This window comes from Hylobates moloch, unplaced genomic scaffold, assembly GCF_009828535.3.
Source record: "Hylobates moloch isolate HMO894 unplaced genomic scaffold, HMol_V3 SCAFFOLD_1, whole genome shotgun sequence".
NCBI lineage: Eukaryota > Metazoa > Chordata > Mammalia > Primates > Hylobatidae > Hylobates > Hylobates moloch.
Genome location: NW_026652276.1, coordinates 46,806,826 through 46,831,812, shown reverse-complemented (window position 1 = coordinate 46,831,812; position 24,987 = coordinate 46,806,826). Strand labels below are relative to the sequence as shown.

The 24,987-nt window shown below is 39.7% G+C and overlaps 1 non-coding gene across 1 annotated transcript; it reads left to right on the top strand.

Moving 5' to 3' along the window:
* The first annotated feature begins 23,453 nt into the window (after window positions 1–23,453).
* On the top strand, window positions 23,454–23,557 carry LOC116809809 (U6 spliceosomal RNA). The gene has a single exon (XR_004369994.1). It is a non-coding gene; the product is annotated as a U6 spliceosomal RNA (small nuclear RNA).
* The last annotated feature ends 1,430 nt before the right edge of the window (window positions 23,558–24,987 follow it).

Here is a 24,987-nt window from a genome sequence, read left to right as displayed (position 1 = left end):
ACACAGTCCTACTGTAACAAGTAGACATGATGATGTTTTGAGTCCCCAGGGAACAATGTCAGCTTAGACCCTATTTCCAACAATTAACAAAATATTTGAGTACTCCCCTTTCCAAAATGTATGATTATCCAAGTAAATGGTCATAGGTCCCTTTGGGTAAGGAATGAGGGAAGTGTTACTCCTTATATGTGCTATATTGCAGGATACTTCATCCTAAGAATTTGACCTCCTTTCAGTCAATGGGTTCTGGATCTAAGAACTGGCTCAGGTCTGTTAACTGAACAAAAGATTATGACGTTTCATTGCAGTGGCTACTCTTCGCTTCCTGATCATTAATACTTGATTTCTTTTGGTTGTATAGATTGTAAAATACCATTGTCAACTACTCATCTGTTTTGCCCTTGGGAACATCATACTCTATCTCCACAGCTCACTCTGGGTCAGACATGCTTGGCCTCCACTCTGACCTTTGATTATTACAACAATTGTATTCACCTTGCTTCTGACAGTTAAGTGCACAACTGACTTCTGTTATTTCAGGATTATTTCATGCTCTTTACTCTTCATGATCCCACTTCTATAATATCTTCTACCGCCAGTCCTGGCCTACAGAGGAGTGCCACCACTGAACTCAAAACAAAGCTAGCCATTCTCATTACTGCAGTTCGCATCACTATGGCTAATAGTTTTGTTTTTTGTTTCTTCCAGCAAGTTAAAGATGTCATCTCATTGGTTTTGTTTGTTTTGCATATTTTCTAGATAAGAATTATGATTTATTGTATTTGTTCTTCCCTAATTTGTCTTTTTTTCTTTGACTGTCTTCAAGACTTCCTTTTTGTCAGACTACTTCCAGCAGACTGGATATGCCTAGAGATGTGTACGTGTGTGTGTGTGTGTGTGTGTGTGTGTGTGTGTGTGTGTGATTTTAATCATGCTTGGTATTCTTTGGTTTTGGTGTCTAATTGAATCTTTGCTTTAGTGTCTGTCATTAATTTTAGAAAATTATCAACTGTTGTGTGGTTGTTGTGGTGGTGGTTATTGTTATAAGGGTGGAAGCATGCTCTTTTCAAGTTTTTGTTTTGTTGTGTTTTGTTTTGGACAGGGTCTCACCCTGTCGCCCAGGCTGAGTACTGTGGCATGATCACAGCTCACTGCAGTCTCAACCTCTGGGGCTCAGATGATCCTCCCACCTCAGCCTTCTGGGTATCTGGAACTACAGTCACATGCCACCACACCAGGCTAATTTTTGTATTTTTAGTAGGGACGAGGTCTCACTATGCTGCCCAGGCTGGTCTTGAAGTCCTGGGCTCAAGCAATCCACCCACCTCAACATCCCAAAGTGCTAGGATTACAGGTGTGAGCCACCACACCTGGCCCTTTTCAGCTTTTTATATGCTAAGCAGAATCCAAAATCCCCTTAGTACTTAGACAGGTAAATTCTGTCCATTCCACAGAACATAGTCAGCTGGTGGGTGGTCTAGCCTTACATAGTATATCATTCTAAAATTCTCTGAGCTTTCTGATTGTTTTTTCTGTGGAAGTTATGGCATTTTTACTTTTTGCAATGTGGACCATAACATTTTCCAAGTCTCTAAGCTCCAGTGCAGAATGCTATTTCACCATCTCTTGAGGTCTTGTCAGTGTTAAACCTTGTATCATGATACAGTGATCTCCTATCAGTAAACTCTCCCTTATTCAACTTTCTCTCTTGAATCAGCACCCTTAGAATCCAGTCCCATATAGACTCTTCAGTCCCTGCTAGTGTATGTTTGCTAGATCCTGCAACTCCTTCCATCCCTTTGCTTGCTTACCAGGCTCAGCACTTCCCCAGACATTTCATGTTGTAATTTGATCCCTTGCTATTTGTCAGGAAATATAGGAAGGAAGGTAAGGGTATATTCTGGGGGGGATGGGGGGTTGGTTTAGACACTTTTTTTGCAAGGAAGAAACCTCTCTCTACATTGTCTATAAGCAACCACACCTCTCCACATTGTCTAAAAGAAGGAGAAAGCCAAAGGTTTAGGAAAACATAAGAATTTTAGATTTTCAAGTGTATTGTCCCAGATGTTCCTGTCAGTAATCACACTCCTTTACAAACAGGGCTGTGAATTCTGTAAATGGACCTACCATGATTGAAAATTCAACTTTCTTTGGAGCTCTGACACAACTATAATTAAGCCCTGAGTTTAATCTTCAGCCTCTTCTGACCTCTGGCAGAAAATTAGAGTTTATGCTTCCAAGGAGGCCCTCCGGTTTTACCCTTCACCTTACAATGGCAAAAAATCATCATTCCCCTTTTGTTCTTTTCCTGTAATGCATTGATCCACCCCAGCAACAGCCATTTCATTCAATAGTCTATAAATTAAGATTTCACCTGAACCTCTCAAACACCTGACCTGTCATACCTGCCAGTGTTTTTCTTTTCAGCAGTATTCCATTACTTGTTATCACTCATGAAAGTTTTAAAAATTACAATGCAAATTCATGCCAGGCTCTATTAGTGCTCCAACTACCAACAGTGATGGTAAACCAATTCTTAAGTCTCATTTTAGAACCTGCTTCCTAGCACCCATGTTATTACTATATTATGGACAGACTTTGCTGAAGATTGGTCATTACTGGATTATTCCAACTTGTATCATTGCTAAAAATATATAATTTATTTAACGTCATTAAGTGCTAGAGATGATGGTAAATGCTTTGCATATATCAACTCTTTAATTCTTTCAAGAATACAAGACAATTATTATTATTTTAGCTAAAGCTTAGAGAATTTAAGTCCTTTGTCCAAGTTCTCACTGTTTGTAAATAACAGCTTCTGGGGTGATCTGTCCTCAAAATTAATGCCCCCCAAATACTGTGCCAGAGGGCCTTGTTAGAATAAAATAAACTACATGATACTATTAAGTTTATGTAATCTAAAATCTTTGTATTCTGAAAATATATTACTACTTTTACTGATGCTCAAGCCTTGATGTCTTTCTGCCCAGGCACATACCCGGGATGGATTCCAAGATGCACTAAAATATCATCCAGATACAAGATAAGTTCTGTTTAAAAAAAAATACTTAATGTATTTAATAGTACTAGGAAAACAGGATGGATGGATGAAGAGCACCAAAAATATTTTCAGAATCCACTCATTAAAAACCATAATTGAGGAGGGAAAGAAAGAAGGGACCACACAAACACTCAGCCCAGGTGGTTAACTTTATCTCTGTCTCAGCAGCACAGGAAAAAGTAGTCAAACCAAGTCAACAAGAATGCATTTCTCATGATGAACTATGTTGTTACAGACTCTGTAACATTTGGCTCTATTTTTCAGGAGGGCTAGCAAAAATTTTAGCCAACCACTATACAAGTAAAAAATAAGCAAAAGAAGATAAAAATACATGCTGCAAGTACTTCCAAACAACAAAACAGCTGAAAAAGTCAAGTAAAATTATTTTTACTCAAATTAGATTTAACCATGGAATGAGACTGTTGTCTCCTCTATTACAGACTGCATAGACATGCAAGCCAATGATTTTAATTAGATTGGTGTGGTACACAGGCTGACTTCCATATCAGATCACCCACACGCACCCCCAACAGAATGATGTTCAATATTGAACAAGTGTCATATTATACAATACCATTTACCCATACTAGTTGAGAGAAGCAGAGATCATTCAAAAGAGACTAGCCAAAGCCTTTATACTTAATTGTAAGGTTACTGTAAGAATTTTCCCCATAGAATTACTTTTCTTGAAAAGAAAAGTTTCGGAGAGGAAAATTTTTCAGACATTAATTTGATTTCACCTGTATTTCTAGTCATTCATATAACTTTCTCTCTCAAAAAAAACCCCTTAATTTCTTTTTTATGTCAATGTTATTCAGTAGGTGTTATTAATCCTTAATGTGTTAATGATCTTCCTTAGGATAATGTTCCCAACTCTTCATTAGAAGAAGAGTCAGTTCTCCAATTACCAAAATTAATTCTTGGTATACAACACATTCTTAAGTCAGTTGATTTGAACTTGGAAATAATGTCCCCGGAGGAACAATCTTATAAGTGGTGGTTTTGTTCCCAGCCCAGATTATACAACCAACAGAATGAAATTCACCACAGCATCCTTCCACCATGTGTGGTGCTTTTTAGTAGTTAAGCGCATCTACTCCTCCAGGTAGGGGATAGAAACGCAGTTGTCCCAGCTCCACAGTGAGAGCAGAGAAGTTCTGCTCTGGTCACAGTAGCTCACAGTGGGGATCCAAGGATGTCCAGGGGCAGGCTGCTCTCCTGGGAGCTGCCCCCATGAAGGAGCTCCTTGCTAGGAGCAGAGGGAGCCTCAACCAAAGGCTTCCCAGCTGCTTCTGCTCTGCTCTCCTTGAAGAAGGCTCTCCAAGCAGCAGCACAGGAGACTCTTTACAATGAAAACTACATCTTGTGGCTTTTCATATCAAAACTCTCCAAGATTTCCCATCACACTTTGAAAAAAAAATTCTAAGTCCTTACCCAGACCTGCATGATCTAGCCCCTGGCTGCTTCTCTGGTCCATTTCCAGCCAGTCTTCCCCGCCTCCCCACCCCACTCACTCTGCTCCAGCCACTTTGGCCTCCCTGTAATTTTTCAAACATTTCAAGCATGTGCCTACTTCAAATCCTCTGCCCCTGCTGATTTCTATACCTGGAAAGCCCTCCTCTAAGAGGAGACATGGCTGGCTTCCTCACTTAATCTCCATCTCTGCTCTAATGTCACCTTCTTAGAGGAAGAGGTCTTCTCTGGTGGCCACAAAACAGCACTCTAGACACAAACAATTGCCCCACTTCATTTTTAATCACAGCACTTAATACTCTCAGGCTTATATTATATATATGCTTATCTTCCTTAGGATAATGTAAGCCCCATTAGGGCAAAAAAAATTTTTTTATCACTTTATTTTCTTAAACAGTGCATTCCTCATAGTACACATTTCACCATATGTGTTAAATAGATGAATGAGCAGTTTGGCTTTAAAAAAAAAAAAAAAGAAAAAATGTTCACAAATCACAAGCCTAAAGTTAAAATTGGCTTCTATCACCTCAAAATTTACCAGCCAATCCAAGAGAATGGTGGTTGGCCATACAATAACTAAACATTTCTCTGAACAAAGAAAAGTCTGGAAAGTTAACAACCAGAGATTTTTTAAATGAGCATATGGTAACTTCCGTCTTATCACTTTGTGCCCTGATTGTAACCAGAAATGCAAAATGCTGTCTCCCTACTCTTATATATTTTCCAAATTGTGCATATCTATATAGTCTTCCAAAGCTCTTGGCTCAAATGGCAATTACTTAAAGCTACTGGAATTCCCAGATGCAGCACCTTCACCTTCATCACACTGCAGCCTTTGAGGCTTAGAGAGACACATTATACTCAACAGGAGTGAGGGCTGCTAACGGTGGAATGACAGAATGTTAAACCTGAGACACCTAAGAAACTATTTAATCAGCCGCCTCAATTTATTATGTAAGCAGATCAAGACACAAAAACAAGAAGCCACTGATGAACATTTACTATTTTATTAAACACTTTCATAAAAAGGTTTTGTTTATAAGGCATTATTTACCATTTTCCCCATTTTTGTTGATTTACGAGGGTCTTAGTTTCATGCTGCTATAACGGAATATCACAGACTGAGTAATTTATAGGAAGAGAAATTTATTTCTCACAGTTCTGGAGCTAGGGAAGTCTAAGATCAGGGCGCCAGCATCTGATGAGGGACTTCTTACTGTGTCACCCCAGCTGAAGGGCAAAGAGAAGGCAAGAGAGAGCAAGAAGGGGCTGAACTCATCCTTTTATAAGGAATCCACTCGTGAGAATGGCATTAATCCACTCATGAGTGCAGAGACCCCATGATCCTAACACCATCCATTACACATCCCACCTCTTAACACCATTGAATTTGTGATCCAGTTTCTTACTCATCAACTTGCAGACACATTGAAACCATAGTAACAAACGTAAACTTGTTTTGTTTATTTTCCAGTTGTTTCTTTAATGAACAACTCTTTAGAACCTGTTGTAGCCAGGCACGGTGGCTCACATCTGTAATCCCAGCACTTTGGGAGGCCGAGGTGGGCGGATCACGAGGTCAGGAGATTGAGACAATCCTGGCTAACAGGGTGAAACCCCGTATCTACTAAAAATACAAAAAATTAGCCAGGCGTGGTGGCGGGCACCTGTAGTCCCAGCTATTCAGGAGGCTGAGGCAAGAGAATGGCGTGAACCTGGGAGGCGGAGCTTGCAGTGAGCTGAGATCGTGCCACTGCACTCCAGCCTGGGCGAAAGCAAGACTCTGTCTCAAAAAAAAAGAAAAGAAAAGAAAAAGAAAAATCTGTCATAGTGAACGGCCGTTGATTTTTGCCTGTTTAGTAACCCTCAGTTCCTCTCCAGACATACACAGCTCTAAATCACTAACTTTTTCCACATCTTGAGGCTAAGTCCTTGGATGGAGCTGAAACCGTCCTCAGATACAGAACGCCTCCGTAGCTCTTAGTCAGTTTCATGCTGCTATAACAGAATATCAGATTGAGTAATTTATAATGAAGAGAAATTTCTGAACAAAGAAAAGTGCCCTGATTATAACCAGAAATGCAAAAATGCTGTCTACAACTGCATTCTCTCTACTCCTACATATTTTCCAAACTGTGCCTATCTATGTAGTCTTCCAAAGCTCTTGGCTCAAATGGCAAGGTTCAGATTGGAAAACTGCCTCTGACCCTAGACTTGTTAACTGGGGAACAGACAGGAAAATAACCTCTGACCCTAACCTGGTTAACTGGGGAATAGACTAGCCCTCTCCACAGTAAATGGTTTGTGGATAAATACATGACCCAATTAACACTAATTGCAGGACTCAGAAGTCCAACTTACAAGAGTCAACAAGAGAGAAAAATTCAGTGGGCCACCAGGGGGAAGCCTACTTAAAAAGTTAGCCAACACAATTAAAAGCAGAGACAAGAGATGGAATGAAGTATCCAGCTATGTCTACACCTTGATTTTTCTGTTACTTGGGTCAATACACTGAGTTGAGTTTTCTGTCACATGGCACCAAAAGTATATGAACTAAGAAATAACTGCAAAGTGTTGTATGAATTTACAGAAGAAAAACAAATACAGGGTTATAATATAGTATTTGAACACACAACAATAGAGCTTTCCACATTGACTTGCCTTCAGTAAAGACAACCAGCCTTCTAAAACTGGAAGCAGTACAAATATATAGTTAGAAAGTTTCTTGTCTCTGGTTTAAAGCAAGGGATCTACTGCCTGAGTTTTAATCATCTGCATTTCTTCTTCTATCCCAGTCTCTAAGAGAAATAAATGCCAGTAAATTGTTCTAGAAAGAAAAAACTTTGTGAATCAGATTTCTATTTTTACTGGCTTATAAAAAATTTCTTAATATAAAAAGATGCTACAATTCTTTAAAACGGCAGCTGCAAAAAGATTAAGGTCAACTGGAAGATTTGTTTTTATTCTTAAAGCAAATAAATAGATGACTGTAACAACTGCATACATAACTATCCACAGTTCCTGTGGCCTACAAATGTAGCTACAGAAAAGATGCTGTCCAGCAGAGCAGCTTTCAGCTGGGCAGAGTAATAGTACCCAGCCAGAAAAGTTCAATTTTCCCTTCTCTGTGTGGGATCACTCACCTAATAGAGCTGGAAATAATAATAACTAGCAAAACAAAATGGAAAAGGTACACTGAGATAAGCGCTTTCCAATTTGAACCCTGTTTAAAAGGGAGGATATACTAAAAATCCTTTTTTAGCAACACATTTTCCCATCCCGAAGAGCTTTGGAAGGTTGAATGTGCTCTCAGTTTTCTCTGGAGGGCCACAATCCATGAGTCATTTGGCTAAGTAATCTGCATTTCAGAGTTTTCTTTACTCAGAAGAATGTTTAGTTATTGTATGGTCAACTTCTCCTATTTAGCTAACTTAGCCATTACTACCAGGCATTGGCTGGGAAATTGAATTCAAGCATTTATTTGAAGGAGGTAGAGTCATAGTTGCTATGATTATCCATGGCTGTGTCTATATAGAAACAAAAGTTCTGCCTGTAAACCTAAATGTAGAAAATTAAATCAACCCAAGGAGTTCGAGAGAAAAAAAATACTCTTACTTTTTTAAGTAAGTAAATTGATACCAATGTGTTTTTACTATGAATTAGATGGAAAGCTTCTTTATTTGTATTCTTTACTTACATTTGTAAAAACAGCAAAAATGAATGGAATGTTCTATTAATTCAAAAGTGGATTGACATAATAAAGATGTCCAATCTCCCCAAATTGATCTATAGCTTTAATGTAATTCCTAACAAAATCCCAACAAGGTGTTTCATAGATACAGACAGGCTTATGGGCACAGGAAGCCAAAACAATTTTGCAAAAGAATAAAGTGATAGGAATCACTCCATCCAATATTATGGCTTCCTGTATAGCTACAGTAATCAAAATAATGTGGTGTTAGTGGACGGATAAGTGCATAGATCCACAGAACAGAAAACCTAGGCCCACACAAATATGTCTGACTGTTTTTTTTTTTAAGATGCAAAAGCCATCAATGGTGAAAGGATAGCCCTTTCAACAAATAGTGCTGAAGCAATTAGACATTTATAGACAAAAAAAAAAAACAAAAAAATCCTCAACCTAATCTTCATAACTTACACAAAAATCAACTCAAAATGATCACACATTTAAATGTAGAAATAAAACTATAAAAATTTTAAGAAAAATACAGGAGAAAATATTCAGGACCACAAGCTAAATGAAGAGTTATTAGGTTTGACACTAACAACACAATCTATTAAATAAATAAATAAACCGAGCTGGTTCAAAATTAAAATTTTTTGCTTGGTGAAAGTCTCTGTAAAGAATATGAAAAGACAAGCAGCAGACTAGGAAAAAATATTTGTAAATCACATCTCACATCTCTGACAAAAGACTTGTAATATCAAATATATTTAAAATCCTCAAACTCAACAGTACTAGGTTCCAATTTCAGAAATGAAGGGCTTGAAGGCCTCTGCAGACCTGCTTCACAAAGAAAAACCATAAGTAGTAAAATTACCAAAAAAAAAAAAAAAAACCTCTTTTGAGTCTGTGACATTTGAACTACAGCCCACTCTCACCCTCCCCCTCCTACCTCAGTGCAACAGAAATTTCACTTTGGATGGGTACAGCCAAGAACACGGGAATCGGCCGGGCGCGGTGGCTCACGCCTGTAATCCCAGCACTTTGGGAGGCCGAGGCGGGCGGATCACGAGGTCAGGAGATCGAGACCATCCTGGCTAACACAGTGAAACCCCGTCTCTACTAAAAATACAAAAAATTAGCCGGGCGAGATGGCGGGCGCCTGTAGTCCCAGCTACTCGGGAGGCTGAGGCAGGAGAATGGCGTGAACCCGGGAGGCGGAGCCTGCAGTGAGCCGAGATTGCGCCACTGCACTCCAGCCTGGGCGACAGCGAGACTCTGCCTCAAAAAAAAAAAAAAAAAAAAAAAAGAACACGGGAATCCTTCTCCCTTTATCTCCCCAGGAGGGGCAGTGCACCATCATTTCTCATCCTTTCTCCAGATCCATGTGGCAGAGGCTAAATTCCAGATGAGTGCAGCTGAGCAGTCAGTGGCTCCCTTCCTTACCCAGCTTATAGACTAGAGGGTCTCCCCTAGACAGGGCCCTAGATTCCGGCAAAAATACTAAGAAACTGGACCACTCGTGCATTGCTGATGGGACTGTAAAATGATACAGTCATCCTGGAAAAGAGTATGGCAGTCTCTTACAAAACTAAAGATGCACTTACCATATGAACCACAAATTGCACTCTTGGACATTTATCCCAGAGAAATGAACATTTATGTTCACACAAACCCTGTACATGAATATTCATAGCAGCTTTGTTCATAATAGACAAAAACTGGAAACCACCCAAATGTCTTTCCATGGATGAGCAGTTAAACAAATTGTGGTTCATCAAGCCATAGATTACTACTCAGTAATGGAAAGGAATTGATACACTAATCAACTTAGATAGATCTCAAGAAAATTATGCTGAGTGAAGAAAAAGCCCATCTAAAAGTCCATCTTAAAAGGTTACATACTATATAATCCCATTTATATTACATTCTTGGCATGATGACAAAATAATGGAAAGCAAATTAGTGGCTGCCAAGAATTGAAGTCAGGTGGCTATGCAAGGATAGCCTGAGGGTTCCTTGCAATGGAATTCTTCTGTATCTTGACTGTGGTGGTCGTCACATCAATGTACCCAGGTCATAAATTGTATAGGGCAAAATACGTAGACAAAATACACACACATCCACAAGTGAGTGCATGGAAAGCTAGTGAAATCTGAATGTGAATGGGTTGTCTCCACATCAGTTTCTTGTTTGTGCTTTTGTATCACAGTGATGTAGGAATTACGATAGAGGAAACTGGATGAAGTGTACATGGAATTTCTGTGTATTATTTCTTACAACTGCCTGTACATCTACAATTATCTCAAAATTTAAAAAAGAGTTTAATAAAAGCAAACTGATGGCACACAAAGTTGAATTATCAAAGGATTTTTAGACAAGCTCGGCTGAGCTACTCACATCATTACTACCATTTGAAACAGAAAATTTCCTTTATTTTGCCTTACTGTGGCCCTTTAAGAAATAAAAGACATGAAAAATAGTATTTGAGGGCTACTTTCTCCAGCTATGCTCTGTGACCACTAGCAGGTTGAGAAATTTGTTTTCGTTAATCATAGGTCTTGCCACAGAGCTGATTTGGTGCTGAGAAGGCACATGGTCAGTGGTGTCATGGGTGTGAACCGAGTCCTGGCTTTGTCTCCTGCACAAGCTGTGAAATAGAATATGTGACTTGCCCACTCTCAAAGTCAGACCTGTAAAATGGTGTAAGAATAATATCTAACAGAATTTTGTAAAAATTAACTATGATCTGAAAACTAAACATAAATAAATGGCCTTCGTAAAGGATTAAACAGTTACTGCTGTGAAATTGAAATGAAGCCACAGTGGCACTTCAGAGCTTACCTAGCCAAATCCTGAATGTTATGGATGAGAAATCAGAGGTCAAGAAAAGTGAGGGTCTAAGAGCAGACACAGAGCAGCTTGTTAGATAAAGAGCGAGGGCTTTGGAAGACCAGTCCCTTTTTCATAAGAGAAAGATTTTAAACATTTGAAGGGAATCACCTGCGATTCTACTTTGTTTTAATCTCTTCACTGCACCCAGGAGATTATACATATATTATTATTGTTTCATAAATGAGGACAGTTTCAAAAACCAAAGCAAACTGCATAGGCAAATTCTAACAATATACTTTAATTTCATATACCTTTTTTTGTCACAGTGTTAGTCCCTATTTGAAAACCAGGACAGTTTTTCTTCCCTTCATCTCAACCAAAAGAGAGCAAAGTTCAGGATTTGTAGACATTTGTTTCTAAATTTTCTTATGGGATAATATAATCAAGCACCTCGGTAAATTTTTATTCATTAAAATACAAATTCTGTCAGCTTAGTCATTGCCTTTACCTTTGGAAAATGAACTTTTTGTTCTTTTCCCCTTTATGGAAAGGTGAATAGAAACGTTAGGGTTTTGTTTTATAGCAGTGTTTCATTCTCCAAGTCTACTTGTCTCAAGACTTTTTATAATGCATTATATACCTGGATTTTTCAAGTTCTCACTTGAGCCAGTAATAAGAAGCATATTTAAGAAGGTGCCTTTCTCTGATCCCCTAGGCCAGGAATATATTCATCTTTATGTGCACATGTTCTGATAACCCCATATAACTTTATGTCTTATTCTTTAACAAGTTTCTTTTATAAGCCAGCCCTGCTGAAACAATAACCTTAGGCTCCCTAAGGGTTTCCACCACCATAATATCAGCTTTCCTGGACTTCGTTGTGTCACTACAATTCCCCACAGCTGTGTAATAATAAAAACTTCTATGTGTATGGCACTTTAAATATTTCAAAGCGTATTAACCCGTATCAGTTTTAGCCTGTGACTCCTTGCCGATGCTATTTTTTTTTCTGTTTAAAGGTGAGGTTGATAACAGAGAGGAAAGAGACTGCCTGTGTTCTTAGGGTTGGAGCCTTGGACCAAAAAGCAGGGGTCCTTTGGACTCTGGCTCCATTTCTTCCCTGAATGGCAGCCAGTACTCACGACTTCTTGCTCTGAGCTTTCAAGAAGACTGGATCCATCACCGTAGAACAGACTCGACCTAGACAGTCTACCAATGTAAAATGTTGTATCTCAGGAAACCATGGGCTCTCAGCTCCTAGGGTGTTCAACCATAAACTGAATGACTAATTAAAGTGGATTCAGTCAAATGGGTGGTTAAACATGAAGACACAGAAGGTCATTTCTACCACTGACATTCTGTAATTATAACAAAATATGTTTTAAAGTCTAAACTACAATATTTTTTAGTAAATTGCTTTCTCATTTTATTTCTTCCTTACAGACTATGATTGTTAAAAAGGAAAAAACAACATGCAAAAGGAATTGAGTAAAAAAAGCCTAACAGTGACCAGGTACAGTGGTTCACGCCTGTAATCCCAGCATTTTGGGAGGTCAAAGAGGCTGGATCACTTGAGGCCAGGAGTTTAGACCAGCCTGGCCAACATGGAGAAACTCCATCTATACCAAAAAAATACAAAAAATAAGCTGGGCATGGTGGCACATGCCTGTAATCCCAGCTACTCAGGAGGCTGAGGCAAGAGAATCACTTGAACCCGGGAGGCAGAGGCTGCAGTGAGCGAAGATCACACCACTGCACTCCAGCTTGGGTGACAGAGCGAGACTCCGTCTCAATAAAAAAAAAAAAAAAAAAAAGCAGGCCGGGCACGGTAGCTCACACCTGTAATCCCAGCACTTTGGGAGACCGAAGCAGGCAGATCACGAGGTCAGGAGATCAAGACCATCCTGGCCAACACGGTGAAACCCTGTCTCTATTAAAAATACAAAAATTAGCTGGGCGTGGTGGCACATGCCTGTAATCCCAGCTACTCAGGAGGCTGAGGCAGGAGAATCACTTGAACCCGGGAATTGGAGGTTGCAGTGAGCCAAGATCACCACTGCACTCCAGCCTGGCGACAGAGCGAGACTCTGTCTCAAAACAAAAACAAAAAAAAAGCATAATGGCATGTAAATGTTTGTCTCAAGAATACTCTATGCCATTAATAAATTCTCACTTTATTTTTTTTTTTTTTTTTTTTTTTTTTTTTTTGATGGAGTCTTGCTCTGTCACCCAGGCTGCAGTTCAGTGGCCAGATCCCAACTCACTGCAACCTCTGCCTCCCAGGTTCAAGCGATTCTCCCACATCAGCCTCCCGAGTAGCTGGGACTACAGGCATGTGCGAGCCACCAATCTGGCTAATTTTTGTATTTTTAGTAGAGACGGATTTCGTCATATTGGCCAGGCTGGTCTCAAATTCTTGACCTCAAGTGATCTGCCCGTTTCGGCCTCCCAAAGTGCTGGGATTATGGGCATGAGCCACCGGGCCTGGCCTACATTAATAAATTCTTCATTGTTTTTCCTTCTACTAGTTACTAGTTTCTCCTCCCTCCAATTGACCCTCTATATTAGTGTTGTCCATTAGAACTTCCTGTGATGATGGAAATGCTATCCAACGCAGTCACCACATCTAGCTATGAAGCTATTCGTGTAATATGAAGCCATGTGACACGAAATATGGCTATAGTAACCAAGTAACTCAATTTTTAATTTCAGGTCATTTTAATGAATTTTAATTTAAATAGCCATGTATGGCTAGTGGCCACCATATTTCACAGGACAACCTCATGACCATCAAAGTAATAGTCCCCAAAACAACTCTGCTGCCCTGCTTAAAAATTTCTCCTAGATCCCATTTGAGAATGAGAGGTGGCAGAATATGCCAAAATATACCACCTTGGCATACGGATTCTTTTGAGCTCGAGGCACTTGAAAAGAAGCAGACGCAAGAAGAACTCTGACCTTCTTCTTTCTCTTAAGAGCAGAAGATGAAATTCCTGTGTGAAAGATGGCCTCCCTATACCAGAAGGAAAGTAACATTCTTATCAAGGATGAGTTGAGGCCAAGAGAATTCTGTACAGCCAGACCTCGTTTAAGATTTCTTTTCTTCCTTTAGCCTTCCCACACAGTTTAGTCTTTGTTCAACCTACTATATAAGCATTTAGGTTTTGCCACTTCTTTGGGTATTCATTTCCTTATGAGGGCCCCCATGTCATGTAAAACACATAAATATGTATGTTTTTCTCCTGCTTATGCCTTACGTCAATTTAATTCTTAGGCCCAGACAAAAACTCCTAGGAGATAAAGGTGAAATTTTGTCTCCCATGCAACCACATCGCTGTTTCTCAAACTTCCCTGTCAAAATACAACTAACAGTTGAGACTGGAGAGCATATTCCTAAGTCCAGAAGTTTAACTTAAAAACTGGACAAGTTGGAAATTAAAGTTCTTTTTATCTTTAAAATATGTATAAATTTTGCCATCCTCTACCTGACATAACTAAATTTCTCTTAAGACATAAAGGTTTAAAATATCTTGCCATCAGATAAAAGAAAATTTCCTGTGGCCTTCGCTGATCAACAGGTGAGAAGCTATTGCACTAATGATACCACCAATGAAACTAACCACTAACAATTTGAGAAAATTCAGCAAAATGAATGATTGCTGCTGCTGCTGCTGAAACATACATCAGGTTTTACACCTAATCAATTTCCCTTCTGGGTATGAGTGTCATATTTTGAGAACTGAGATTCACCTAAGTATGGGGTTATAATGGCAATGGTTTCAGGTTTTTTAACTTTAACAACTGTGTCAGAATAATAATTGTCAGAATGTTGCCAAAAGTGTTGATGAGTGAAAAATAGTTTCAGGTATTTGCTGGTGGATATATTTAACCTGTACCAGTTTATAGAGGAGTAAAATCTCTAGTTTCTTATGATCAATGATACAATGTGTTTCACTTTCAAAGGAAAGATTTATTAAATCATTTTTCCAGTGTATAAAGATGGCTGATGATGTTCTTTATTTTATTGTAAATATAATTTTCATCACATAAAAAATATATGCTAAACTCATTTAAGAATCATTCTTTTTTGGACAGGCACAGTGGCTCACTCCCGTAATCCCAGAACTTTGGAAGGCCGAGGCGGGCAGATCACCTGAGGTCGGGAGTTCAAGACCAGCCTGACCAACATGGAGAAACCCCGTCTCTACTAAAAATACAAAATTAGCCGGGCGTGGTGGTGCATGCCTGTAATCCCAGCTACTCGGGAGGCTGAGGCAGGAGAATTGCTTGAACACAGGAGGCGGAGGTTGCAGTGAACCAGGATTTGCACCATTGCACTCAGGCCTGGGCAACATCTCAAAAAAAAAAAAAAGGGCCGGGCACAGTGGCTCAAACTTGTAATCCCAGCACTTTGGGAGGCCGAGGCGGGTGGATCACGCGGTGAAACCCTACTAAAAAACAAAAACACTGGCTGGTGGCAGGCCTGTATCCCACTACTCGAGAGGCTGAGGCAGGAGAAGGCTCTCAAAAAAAAAAAAAAAGAATCATTCTTTTTCAATAAAATAAATAATACATTTGTAACATGAAAAAATTAATATGGTATTCACAGAAGAGTTCAATAAGGCCATGTTCTTTATTTTCTATAATTAAATTAAACCACTTTATGAGACCCAATTTTACTGATAGAGGAAGAGCAACGTGCATTTAAATTTGCTGATTAAACCTAATTCACATTTTCTTGCTTAAAACACTCTCTTTCACGGAAATATTCAGTCAATTCAAAATATACCTTCCCATGAGGGCATTTTTCTTTTCTTCCTCCTTTTTCCTAGGATACAGTCTGCATTCAAAGTAAGCTTTTCAAAGCTTCATAGCAAGAAGCAGGACCTCTAGTTTATTTAACCTTGAAAAGACCATCGAGCAATTTTTCCTTTGCTTAGGAACTGTGCTTTTCATAGCATTGTCTCTATCTACAATGTTCTTCTACTTAGCTGCAAGATTTCTTGAGATTTTTCTCCTTTCAAATGTGTCTGTTTTTTTTTTAATATAATTGCAAAGGTAATGGCTACAAGAGGCATCATGTTGTAGATTCATTTACATCTCCTCAATCGCAAGCTCCATATTTTAAACAAACATCTCCTATATATCTCTCTCTTAATCTGATCTCTTTTAATTTGGCTTTTCTGTGCATTTTATAGCTGTGTTTGTTGTGGTGCTCCCACCTGCTTTGCTGCCAGGGTCAGATTGCTCTAAACTTCCTTATTACCATGAATATTTACATTGGCTTTAAGCATCCTATTTTTGTCCACTGCTCTATGTTCCTGAAACCGCCCAATGGGTTCTCGTTGCCTACTGCCTAGACAGGGCCAATTTATCAAGACAGGGGAATTGCAATAGAGAAAGAGTTTAATTCATGAAGAGCTGGCTGTGTGAGAGACTGGAGTTTTATTACTCAAATCAGTCTCCCAGAGAATTCGGGAACTGGAGTTTTTAAGGATAATTTGGTGGGTAGCGGGCCAGTGAGTCAGGAGCACAGATTGGCTGGCTTGGAGATGAACTGACAGGGAGTTGAAGCTGTCCTTTTATGCTGACTCAGTTCCTGGGTGGGGGCCGCAGGACTGGTTGTCAGGTCCCGGTGGGGACATCCTATTGTCAGAAATGCAGAAACCTGAAAAGACATCTCAAAGGCCAATCTTACGTTCTACAATAGTGATGTTATCTTCAAGAGTAATTGGGGAAGTTGCAAATCTTATGACCTCCAGAATAATGGCTGGTAATTATTTAGAATTCAAGCTCCTCTCATCCTAACTTGGTAGCCTTTCAACAGTTTTACAAGAACAGTTTAATTTGGGGGAAGGGCTATTATTTAAACTATAAACTTAATTTCTCCCAAAGTTAGCTTTGCCCACGCCCAGGAATGCGCAAAGATAGCCAACCTGTGAGCTACAGACAAGATGGAGTCAGCCATGTCAAATTTCTCTGTTTGACAGTTTCCTGTTGTAATTTCCTGAGTTATAATTTTTGCAAAGGTGGTTTCATTCCCAATTGTCTTTATAATTTTCCATTATTATATGTTTAAAATGTAAACTGACTGACAGGACAATTATCTAAAACTTTCATACAGTATCACTACTTCTGTATTATCAGAGAATACACTGCAGGAAGTCGAGCCAAGCATACCAGTAATCACATGTTTACAGACTAATCTTCCTTTGGCTGTAGTTCTAGAAGAACGTTGATCAGACATGTGGACTGTTTGTGTATTTGTGTAGCAAACATTTTCAAAAAATAGTAGTACTGACTCATAAACTGGTAAACATGTGTTTCTCAAAAAAAAAAAAAACTAACTCTTGGTGAGCCTTCCAGGACTCATGGAGGAGACTCATTCTTGAGCTAACCTGTCTTATAGACTAGAATCTGCTATGTGGACCTGCAACATAAACCAATGTAGTAGACACTGTCAGGCTGGAGCCAAGGAAGGCCTTTTTGTCCCAGCTTTTTCAGCTGTCAGGTCCTTCAGGGTCAGGCACAACTGCGAAGAGCCTTCTTGTCTAGGTCAATGCCCTTCTCAAGAAGGTCCACATCCAATGACTGATACATGGAGGCTGGGTCATTTCAACCCCATGCAGAGCCACACTGACACAGCATCTTTAGTTCCAAGTTTCTCCATGGAGTCTGCAGAGGCTATCACAGGCCCTGCTTTGCCACTTGACTTCTCTCTCAGCTCAATCCTGCAGCCTCTCCCTTCTTGCCACAGTAAACATCCTACATGCTAATCTCAGTCTTGGTGACTGATTTCTGGAGAACTCAATCTGCTGCCACATAAGCTCATTTTCCTGAAATATTAGTCCTGTTTCTTACAGTACTGATACCGTCATAACAAACAATTATCTGATTTTCTAGTCATTCACTAAACATAAAATATTACACAAACCATCTAACTTAGTGGTTCTAAATGAACCACTGGAGAGATTTTTTTTTTTTTTAGTATTAGTATCCAGACCAATTAACTATGGGAATAGGCCCCAGGAATCGGTATTTTTTTTCTTTTTTATTTTATTTTATTATTATTATACTTTAAGTTTAGGGTACATGTGCACAATGTGCAGGTTTGTTACATATGTATACATGTGCCATGTTGGTGTGCTGCACCCATTAACTCGTCATTTAGCATTAGGTGTATCTCCAAATGCTATCCCTCCCCCTACCCCGCAACAGTCCCTAGAGTGTGATGTTCCCCTTCCTGTGTCCCTGTGTTCTCATTGTTCAATTCCCATCTATGAGTGAAAACATGCGGTGTTTAGTTTTTTGTCCTTGCGATAGTTTGCTGAGGGCACATATACACCATGGAATACTATGCAGCCATAAAAAATGATGAGTTCATGTCCTTTGTAGGGACATGGATGAAACTGGAAACCATCATTCTCAGGAATCAGTATTTTTTAAGAGCTTTCCACGGGGTTTCAAAGTGTAACCAGGATTGAGAACACTCAATGCTCTCAGGAAAAAATATACAACTCACCAAGGGGGGAGAAAAGGATTCTGCTGCATTTGCCTGTGCTTACGTATGCTAAAACATGTTCCCACCACCTAATATGCTAGCCAGTTTGCACACACACCATCACCTCTGCTTTTGCTCATGTTCCAGTAGGTGAACTATTTGTGCTTCTGGTCAAGGCCAGCTTCTCCATCTGTGCAATGGATCCCATCTTCTCAAGGACCTCTCTCTAGACAATGCCCCCTTCTGTTCTGCACCATTACTTTTTCTTTCTCCATTGTATTGTTTCCGTTAGCATGCAAACAGCCAGAGATATCTCCATTCTTTACAAAGTAAAGAAAAATCTCAACCCCAAATTCTTCTCCAGCTACTTCCAGTCTTCCAGCTACTGCCTCATGCCTCTCTCCTTTTTCAGGCAAATGTCTTCAAAAAGTTAATTGTATATGCTTTCACCATTTCCTCACCTTCCATTCTCTCTTGAGCCTACTTTAATCAGGCTTTTATCCCAACCCTCCAACCAAAGATGCTTTTATCAAGGGTGCAGTGACATCGACATTGCCAGACTTAGCCTGCATATTGCTAAATCTGTCACAAGCCTTTGACACAGTCCATCACTTCCTCCTTGGACACTGTCTCAAGTGTCTGGTGTCCTGAATAGCACACCCTCTTGAGATTCTCCTCCTGCCCTAATGGTCCCAGTCCTCCTTGCTGGCTCATCTTCCCAGTCTCTACACATCACTTTGCTGAATGAGGGCATTATCCCAGTTTTATGGCTTTAAATATTATCTCAATGCTTGAGATACTCAAATGTATATTCCCAATTCAGACTGTCCTCTGAATTCCAAGCTTATTTACCCCAACTATCTCTTTCAATCTCCACTTGGATATCTAATTATCATGTCACACTTAGATCATGCCAATTCTTCTCAGTCTCAGTAAATAACAACACCAACCTAGTCACTCTTGCCAATATCTTTTTTTTCTTTCTTTCTTTTTGGAGTCAGGGTCTCACTCTGTTGCTCAGGCTGGAGTGCAGTGGTGCGATTATGTCTCACTGCAGCCTCAACCTCCCCGGGCTCAGGTGATCCTCCCACCTCACACTCCCAAGTAGCTGGGACTACAGGCACATGCCACCATGCCCAGCTAATTTTAGTATTTTTTGTAGAGACAGGGTTTTGTCAGGTTGCCCAGGCTGGTTTCGAACTCCTGAGTTCAAGTCATCCACCCACCTCAGCCTCCCTAAGTTCTGGGATTACAGGCATGAGTCATTGTGCTTGGCTCCAAAATCTTTAAAGCCTATCTAAAATGTTCTCTTTGAGTTCATGCCACAAAATTTGCTAGCTCCACCTTTAAAATAGATTTAGATTAAGACCTCTTTTCTTCACCACCCTGCTGTCACCCTAACAAAGCAACCATCGTCTCCCAAAATAAATCCTCATGTCCTTAGGGCTTCCTAGGCCTACTCTTTACGCCCCAAGCTACCTGTCCAGGTGAATCTCTTCCAGTTCTCCTCCATGAATTTCTGTCTCACAGAATGCATGTACCATTGCACTTTGTAATGTCAGTCTCTCCCACCAGACAATGATCAGATTCTTAGTTGTCTCTTTATATCCATTCACAGTGCACTGACTGAGCACAAATTTAAGGTTTCAATAAATGGTAAGTGAATGAATAATGAATGAATGAATGCTACAATATTGACTATAATGGATAAAGAGATATATTGACCTGCTTGACAGAAAACTCGAGGTTATTATTAGCTACACTCTCTGTGCATGCTAACTGGAAAGAATTTCACACTTCCTTTGATGTATTCATTTTTCTCCTGGATTCAGTTGGTAAAATTAAATTGTCTTTCTTCTTTGCAGAGGCTGATTAATTTAAACAAAAGGGCATGTGTAGTGACCCTCACAGCACACTGACCAACTTAGTTGACTCCAATAATTCAATATATACAAAGAAAGCCTGTTAAAACAAGGCAGGAGCTAATGAAGCCAACAAAATCAGTTCTAAAAGTTTAGAAGGTCCCTAATAATCTATATATCGTTAAATTATTTCAAAATTTTTTATAAAGAGATTACGTAGCTGTTACATATTCCTGGATAACTTCAGTTGCAGAATATAATCTCTCAAAAGTTTGGCCATTTTTATTTTATATGTAATTCTATTTGATATTAGTTCAGAGAGGCCTAAAATTAAAATTAATGCGTATTTCCCTAATGAGAGTGACTTCATGATTTGCATTCACATTAATTTTCAACAGCCTTACTTAAAATTGTTTTGAATTAGTTTTGTAATTAGGACTTAACATTTAAATCATATTCAGGAGACTGTGCATATGGTTAAACAGACTGCCAGAATAAATTATGAGCTAACAAAATAGTAATCTATTACTTAAAGGCATTTGGTAAGTCATATTATATTTATCCTTTTACATCTTCTCACAAAAATTTTCTCTTAGGTTTCTTAGCCACAGTTCATCCCCATCATTTGACCCACACTTGCTCACAGTGATGTCACCTTCACCATTCCATCCCAGACCTTCAAACCTCTGTGAAATCCTGTGAGCCAATGACACAAGGGGGAAATTCAGTAAAATACTAACACGTTTATTTTCCTGCTAACCTGAGGTCTGCTCTCTTTTCCCCAAATCATAGCGTAGCCTCCAATAGTGCATTTTCCAACTTAAAGTATCACCTTCCCACTATTCTATTTAGAAATTGGCGAAAACTATAAGATCAGGTGTTCACACATTTGCTTTTTAAATTTGAGCACCATTTTATTGGTTTTCTTGCCTGACAACCCTCCCATGTTCCATTCACACCTAGTTTTTTATATCCTAGCATTGTCTGTTTACCTCTAGTGCAAGGTTTCACAACCTCAACACTACTGATATTTGGGGCCTGGTGATTGTTTGTTGTGGGCGGCTGTTGTGTGCATCATAGGATGGTTAGTATCCCTGAGTTGTGCCCACCAGAGATGCCAGCAACAACTCCTCCCACCCTCACCCCGGTTGTAACAAGCAAAAATGTTCTCAGATGTTATCAAATGTCTTCTGGGGACATAGGGGGAAGGACAAATTGCCCCAGTTGAGAACTGCAGCTCTGTGATGACTGATTAAAGGTTTTTCCAAATGACACAACTGGGATTCAAATTCCAAGATCACTGGGATTTAAATCTACATCATCTTAATCCACAATGCATTGTCTTTCCCATAAAATGAGAAATCTTGCACTAGATAGATGCCAATTTAGCCATGGTGTGCTCCTGGAGATCATGAGTGTAATGACGTGTGATGGTTAATTGTATGTGTCAATTTGGAGGGTATTTTTGGATGAGATTAACATTTAAATCAGTAAACTCTGAGTAAAGCAGATTGCCTTCTATAATGTGAGTGGGCCTCATTCAATCAGCTGAAAGCCTAAGAAGAACAAAATGATTGGCCACTCTCTCAAGAAAGAAATTCTAGCAGACTGTCTTGGGATGGAAATGCACCATCAGCTCTTCTGAGTCTAAAGTCTTCTGGCCCACACTGAAGATTCTGGACTTGCCAGCCTCCATTAATTGTATGTACCAATTCTTATAATATATAATGTATATACATACTATTGATTCAATGTCTCTGAAGAATCCTAATGAATACATGACATAATTGAAATAACAATATGTATGTTTTCTTCCCCTTCACACACTCTTCCCCGAGTCAGCAGAGTCACCCACACTGCCTTGAGAAGGAAAAGCAATGTTTATTTTTGACTTCTGAATGTTGTCAAAGAATCAAAAGGGAAGGTTTAAGGGAAGTAACACCCATAGTATCTATGATAACAGAAGAATTATAAAGAAAGTAGAGAAGGTGAGAGGCGTGGGGCAAGAGAAAATGGTCTGGTCCTGGTGGGTCCCATGAAAAGTTGCAGAACTAATACTGACAGCCTAAAGAATACTGGGGGATGGCCAGTGCTTGGGAGCCAGGCCAAGGCCTGGAGGAGACCAAGGGAGGAAGCACCTCGCATCACTTGGATGATGGAGAACCACACTGACTGCAATCTTGTAACTACAGTGTGGCCATCAGCCGCCCATGTGTTGCCGATGAATTGTGCTGCAAGACTTTTCAGAGGCCCATTCAAACTGCTCAGTGCAGAAGCAACCCCTCTTTTTCAATGGCCAGGGCACTTATAAGCCTCTTCGAAAACAGAGGTTTGGGTTCCTGGGTACTCAGAGATAAGGAAGGGAAAGTCACTGCTTCGGTGAAATCATGAATGCTCATACTGTGCCTCCTCATGCTGAGAACGACATCCAGTGATAAAGAAAGGTCATGAGACGGGAAGTATGGTCTTTACTACGTTGAGTAGAGCAGAAAATGCTGCAAAGCTAAATATAACATGGGGAAACGCAGGATCACCTTTAGTATGGCTTTTTAAGTTCTGAGAAATCAAACTTTCCTATAGCTGCCTTGTTTTAAATCATAAATGGCTTTTCTGACTGAGTGCTCTTTTTCAAAAGAATAGAGCTCCACTTACATGCAGACAACATACCTATATTATATCTACAGGTTCTTAGCTTATTTGTATAAATAAAATTATTTCAGCTGGGTGTGGTGGCTCACGCCCATAATCCCAGCACTTTGGGAGGCCAAGGCAGGAGGATCACTTGAAGTCAGGAGGTTAAGACCAGCCTGGCCAACATGACGAAACCCCATCTCTACTACAAGTACAAAAAATTAGCACACCTGTGTAATCCCAGCTACTCGGGGGGCTGAGAAAAGAGAATCGCTTGAACCCGCAGGGCAGAGGTTGTGGTGAGCTGAGATCACACCACTGTACTCCAGCCTGGGCAACAGAGTGAGACTCTGTCTCAAAAAAAATTTTTTTTTAATTATTTCTATCAATAATATATCACATGAAGTGCTCCCTTTGGCAACATACATACTAAAATTGGAACAATACAGAGATTAGCATGGCCCCTGAGCAAGGATGACATGCAAATTGATGAAGTATTCCAAAAACTTTTTTTAACAATAATAATAATATATCACATGAAAATGGCTAAACATAATTCACCAATTTTGAATTATGTGTTTGGAATAATCTGACTTAAAATATGGATTAATCTACCCTATGAGCAGACCCAGAGATTCCACTCATAAGGATGTACCCATGAGAAATGTGTATATGTGTCCACCAAAAGACATGTACAAGAAAGCACATGGCAGCTGTACTCATTAAGGCTCAAGACTGGAAACAACCCAAATAACCATCAGTGAAAGACTGAATAAACAAATATAGGTTTAGGCATACAATAGAATGCTATACGGTGCTTGAAAAGGAATGAGCTGTTTATACACCATGAGTGAATTTCAAAAACAGTGTGTTGAGTGAAAGAAGCCAGACATAAAAGTGCACACTGCATGATTTCATTTACATGAATTTCAACAACAGACACAACTAATCAATGATGGTGTAAGTCAGAAGAGTGGATGACTTTGAAAGCAGCAAGTATTGACTAGAAAAAGGCATTAAGCTTGCAGGAGCATCCACTAAAGTGATGAAAATATTCTATATGTCAATCTGGGTGGTGGTTCTCAGGTATTTACATATGAAAACTTCATCAAGCTATATACTTAATAACAGCACATATACTGAATGTATGTAATATCTTGGGTTTTTTTAAGTTATATACAGAGACAAAGAGCTGTGCACAAAATTCAACTTGAGGAGCATCAGGGGAATAAAAAATAAAGGCAGTCATGCCCTGGTCTAAAGTATATGAAACTGAGGTCCCCGCTGATTTAAAGAGTCATGTTACTACATGTTCACATAATATTATCAGAAAAAAATATTCAAATATAGAGGCTAAGTGGAAAATCATAAAGGTGGTTGTTTGAAACAGCTATTTGCTGTCCAGCCGCCTCTCACATAGTGTATTAATTTTCTTTTCTTTTTTTTTTTATTTGAGATGGAGTTTCGCTTTTGTTGCCCAGGCTGGAGTGCAAAGGCATGATCTCGGCTCATCGAAATCTCCGCCTCCTGGGTTTAAGTGACTTTCCTGCCTCAGCCTTCCCAGTAGCTGGGATCACAGGCATGTGCCACCACACCCAGCTAATTTTGTATTTTTAGTACAGACGGGGTTTCTCCATGTTGGTCAGGCTGGTGTCGAACTCCCGACCTCAGGTGATCTGCCCACCTCGGCCTCCCAAAGTGCTGGGATTACAGGCATGAGCCACCACGCCCAGCCATATTAATTTTCTACTGCCTATCATAACAGCTTACCACAAACTTAGTGGCTTGAAACAACAAAAACGTCTTACCTCTCAGTTTCTATAGATCAGAATACCGGGTTGGCTCAGCTGGCTTCTCTGCTCCTAATATTGAGGGGTGACAGCATGCTGCAGCCCTCCCTCGCTCTCGGCCCCTCCTCGGCCTTGGCACCCACTCTGGC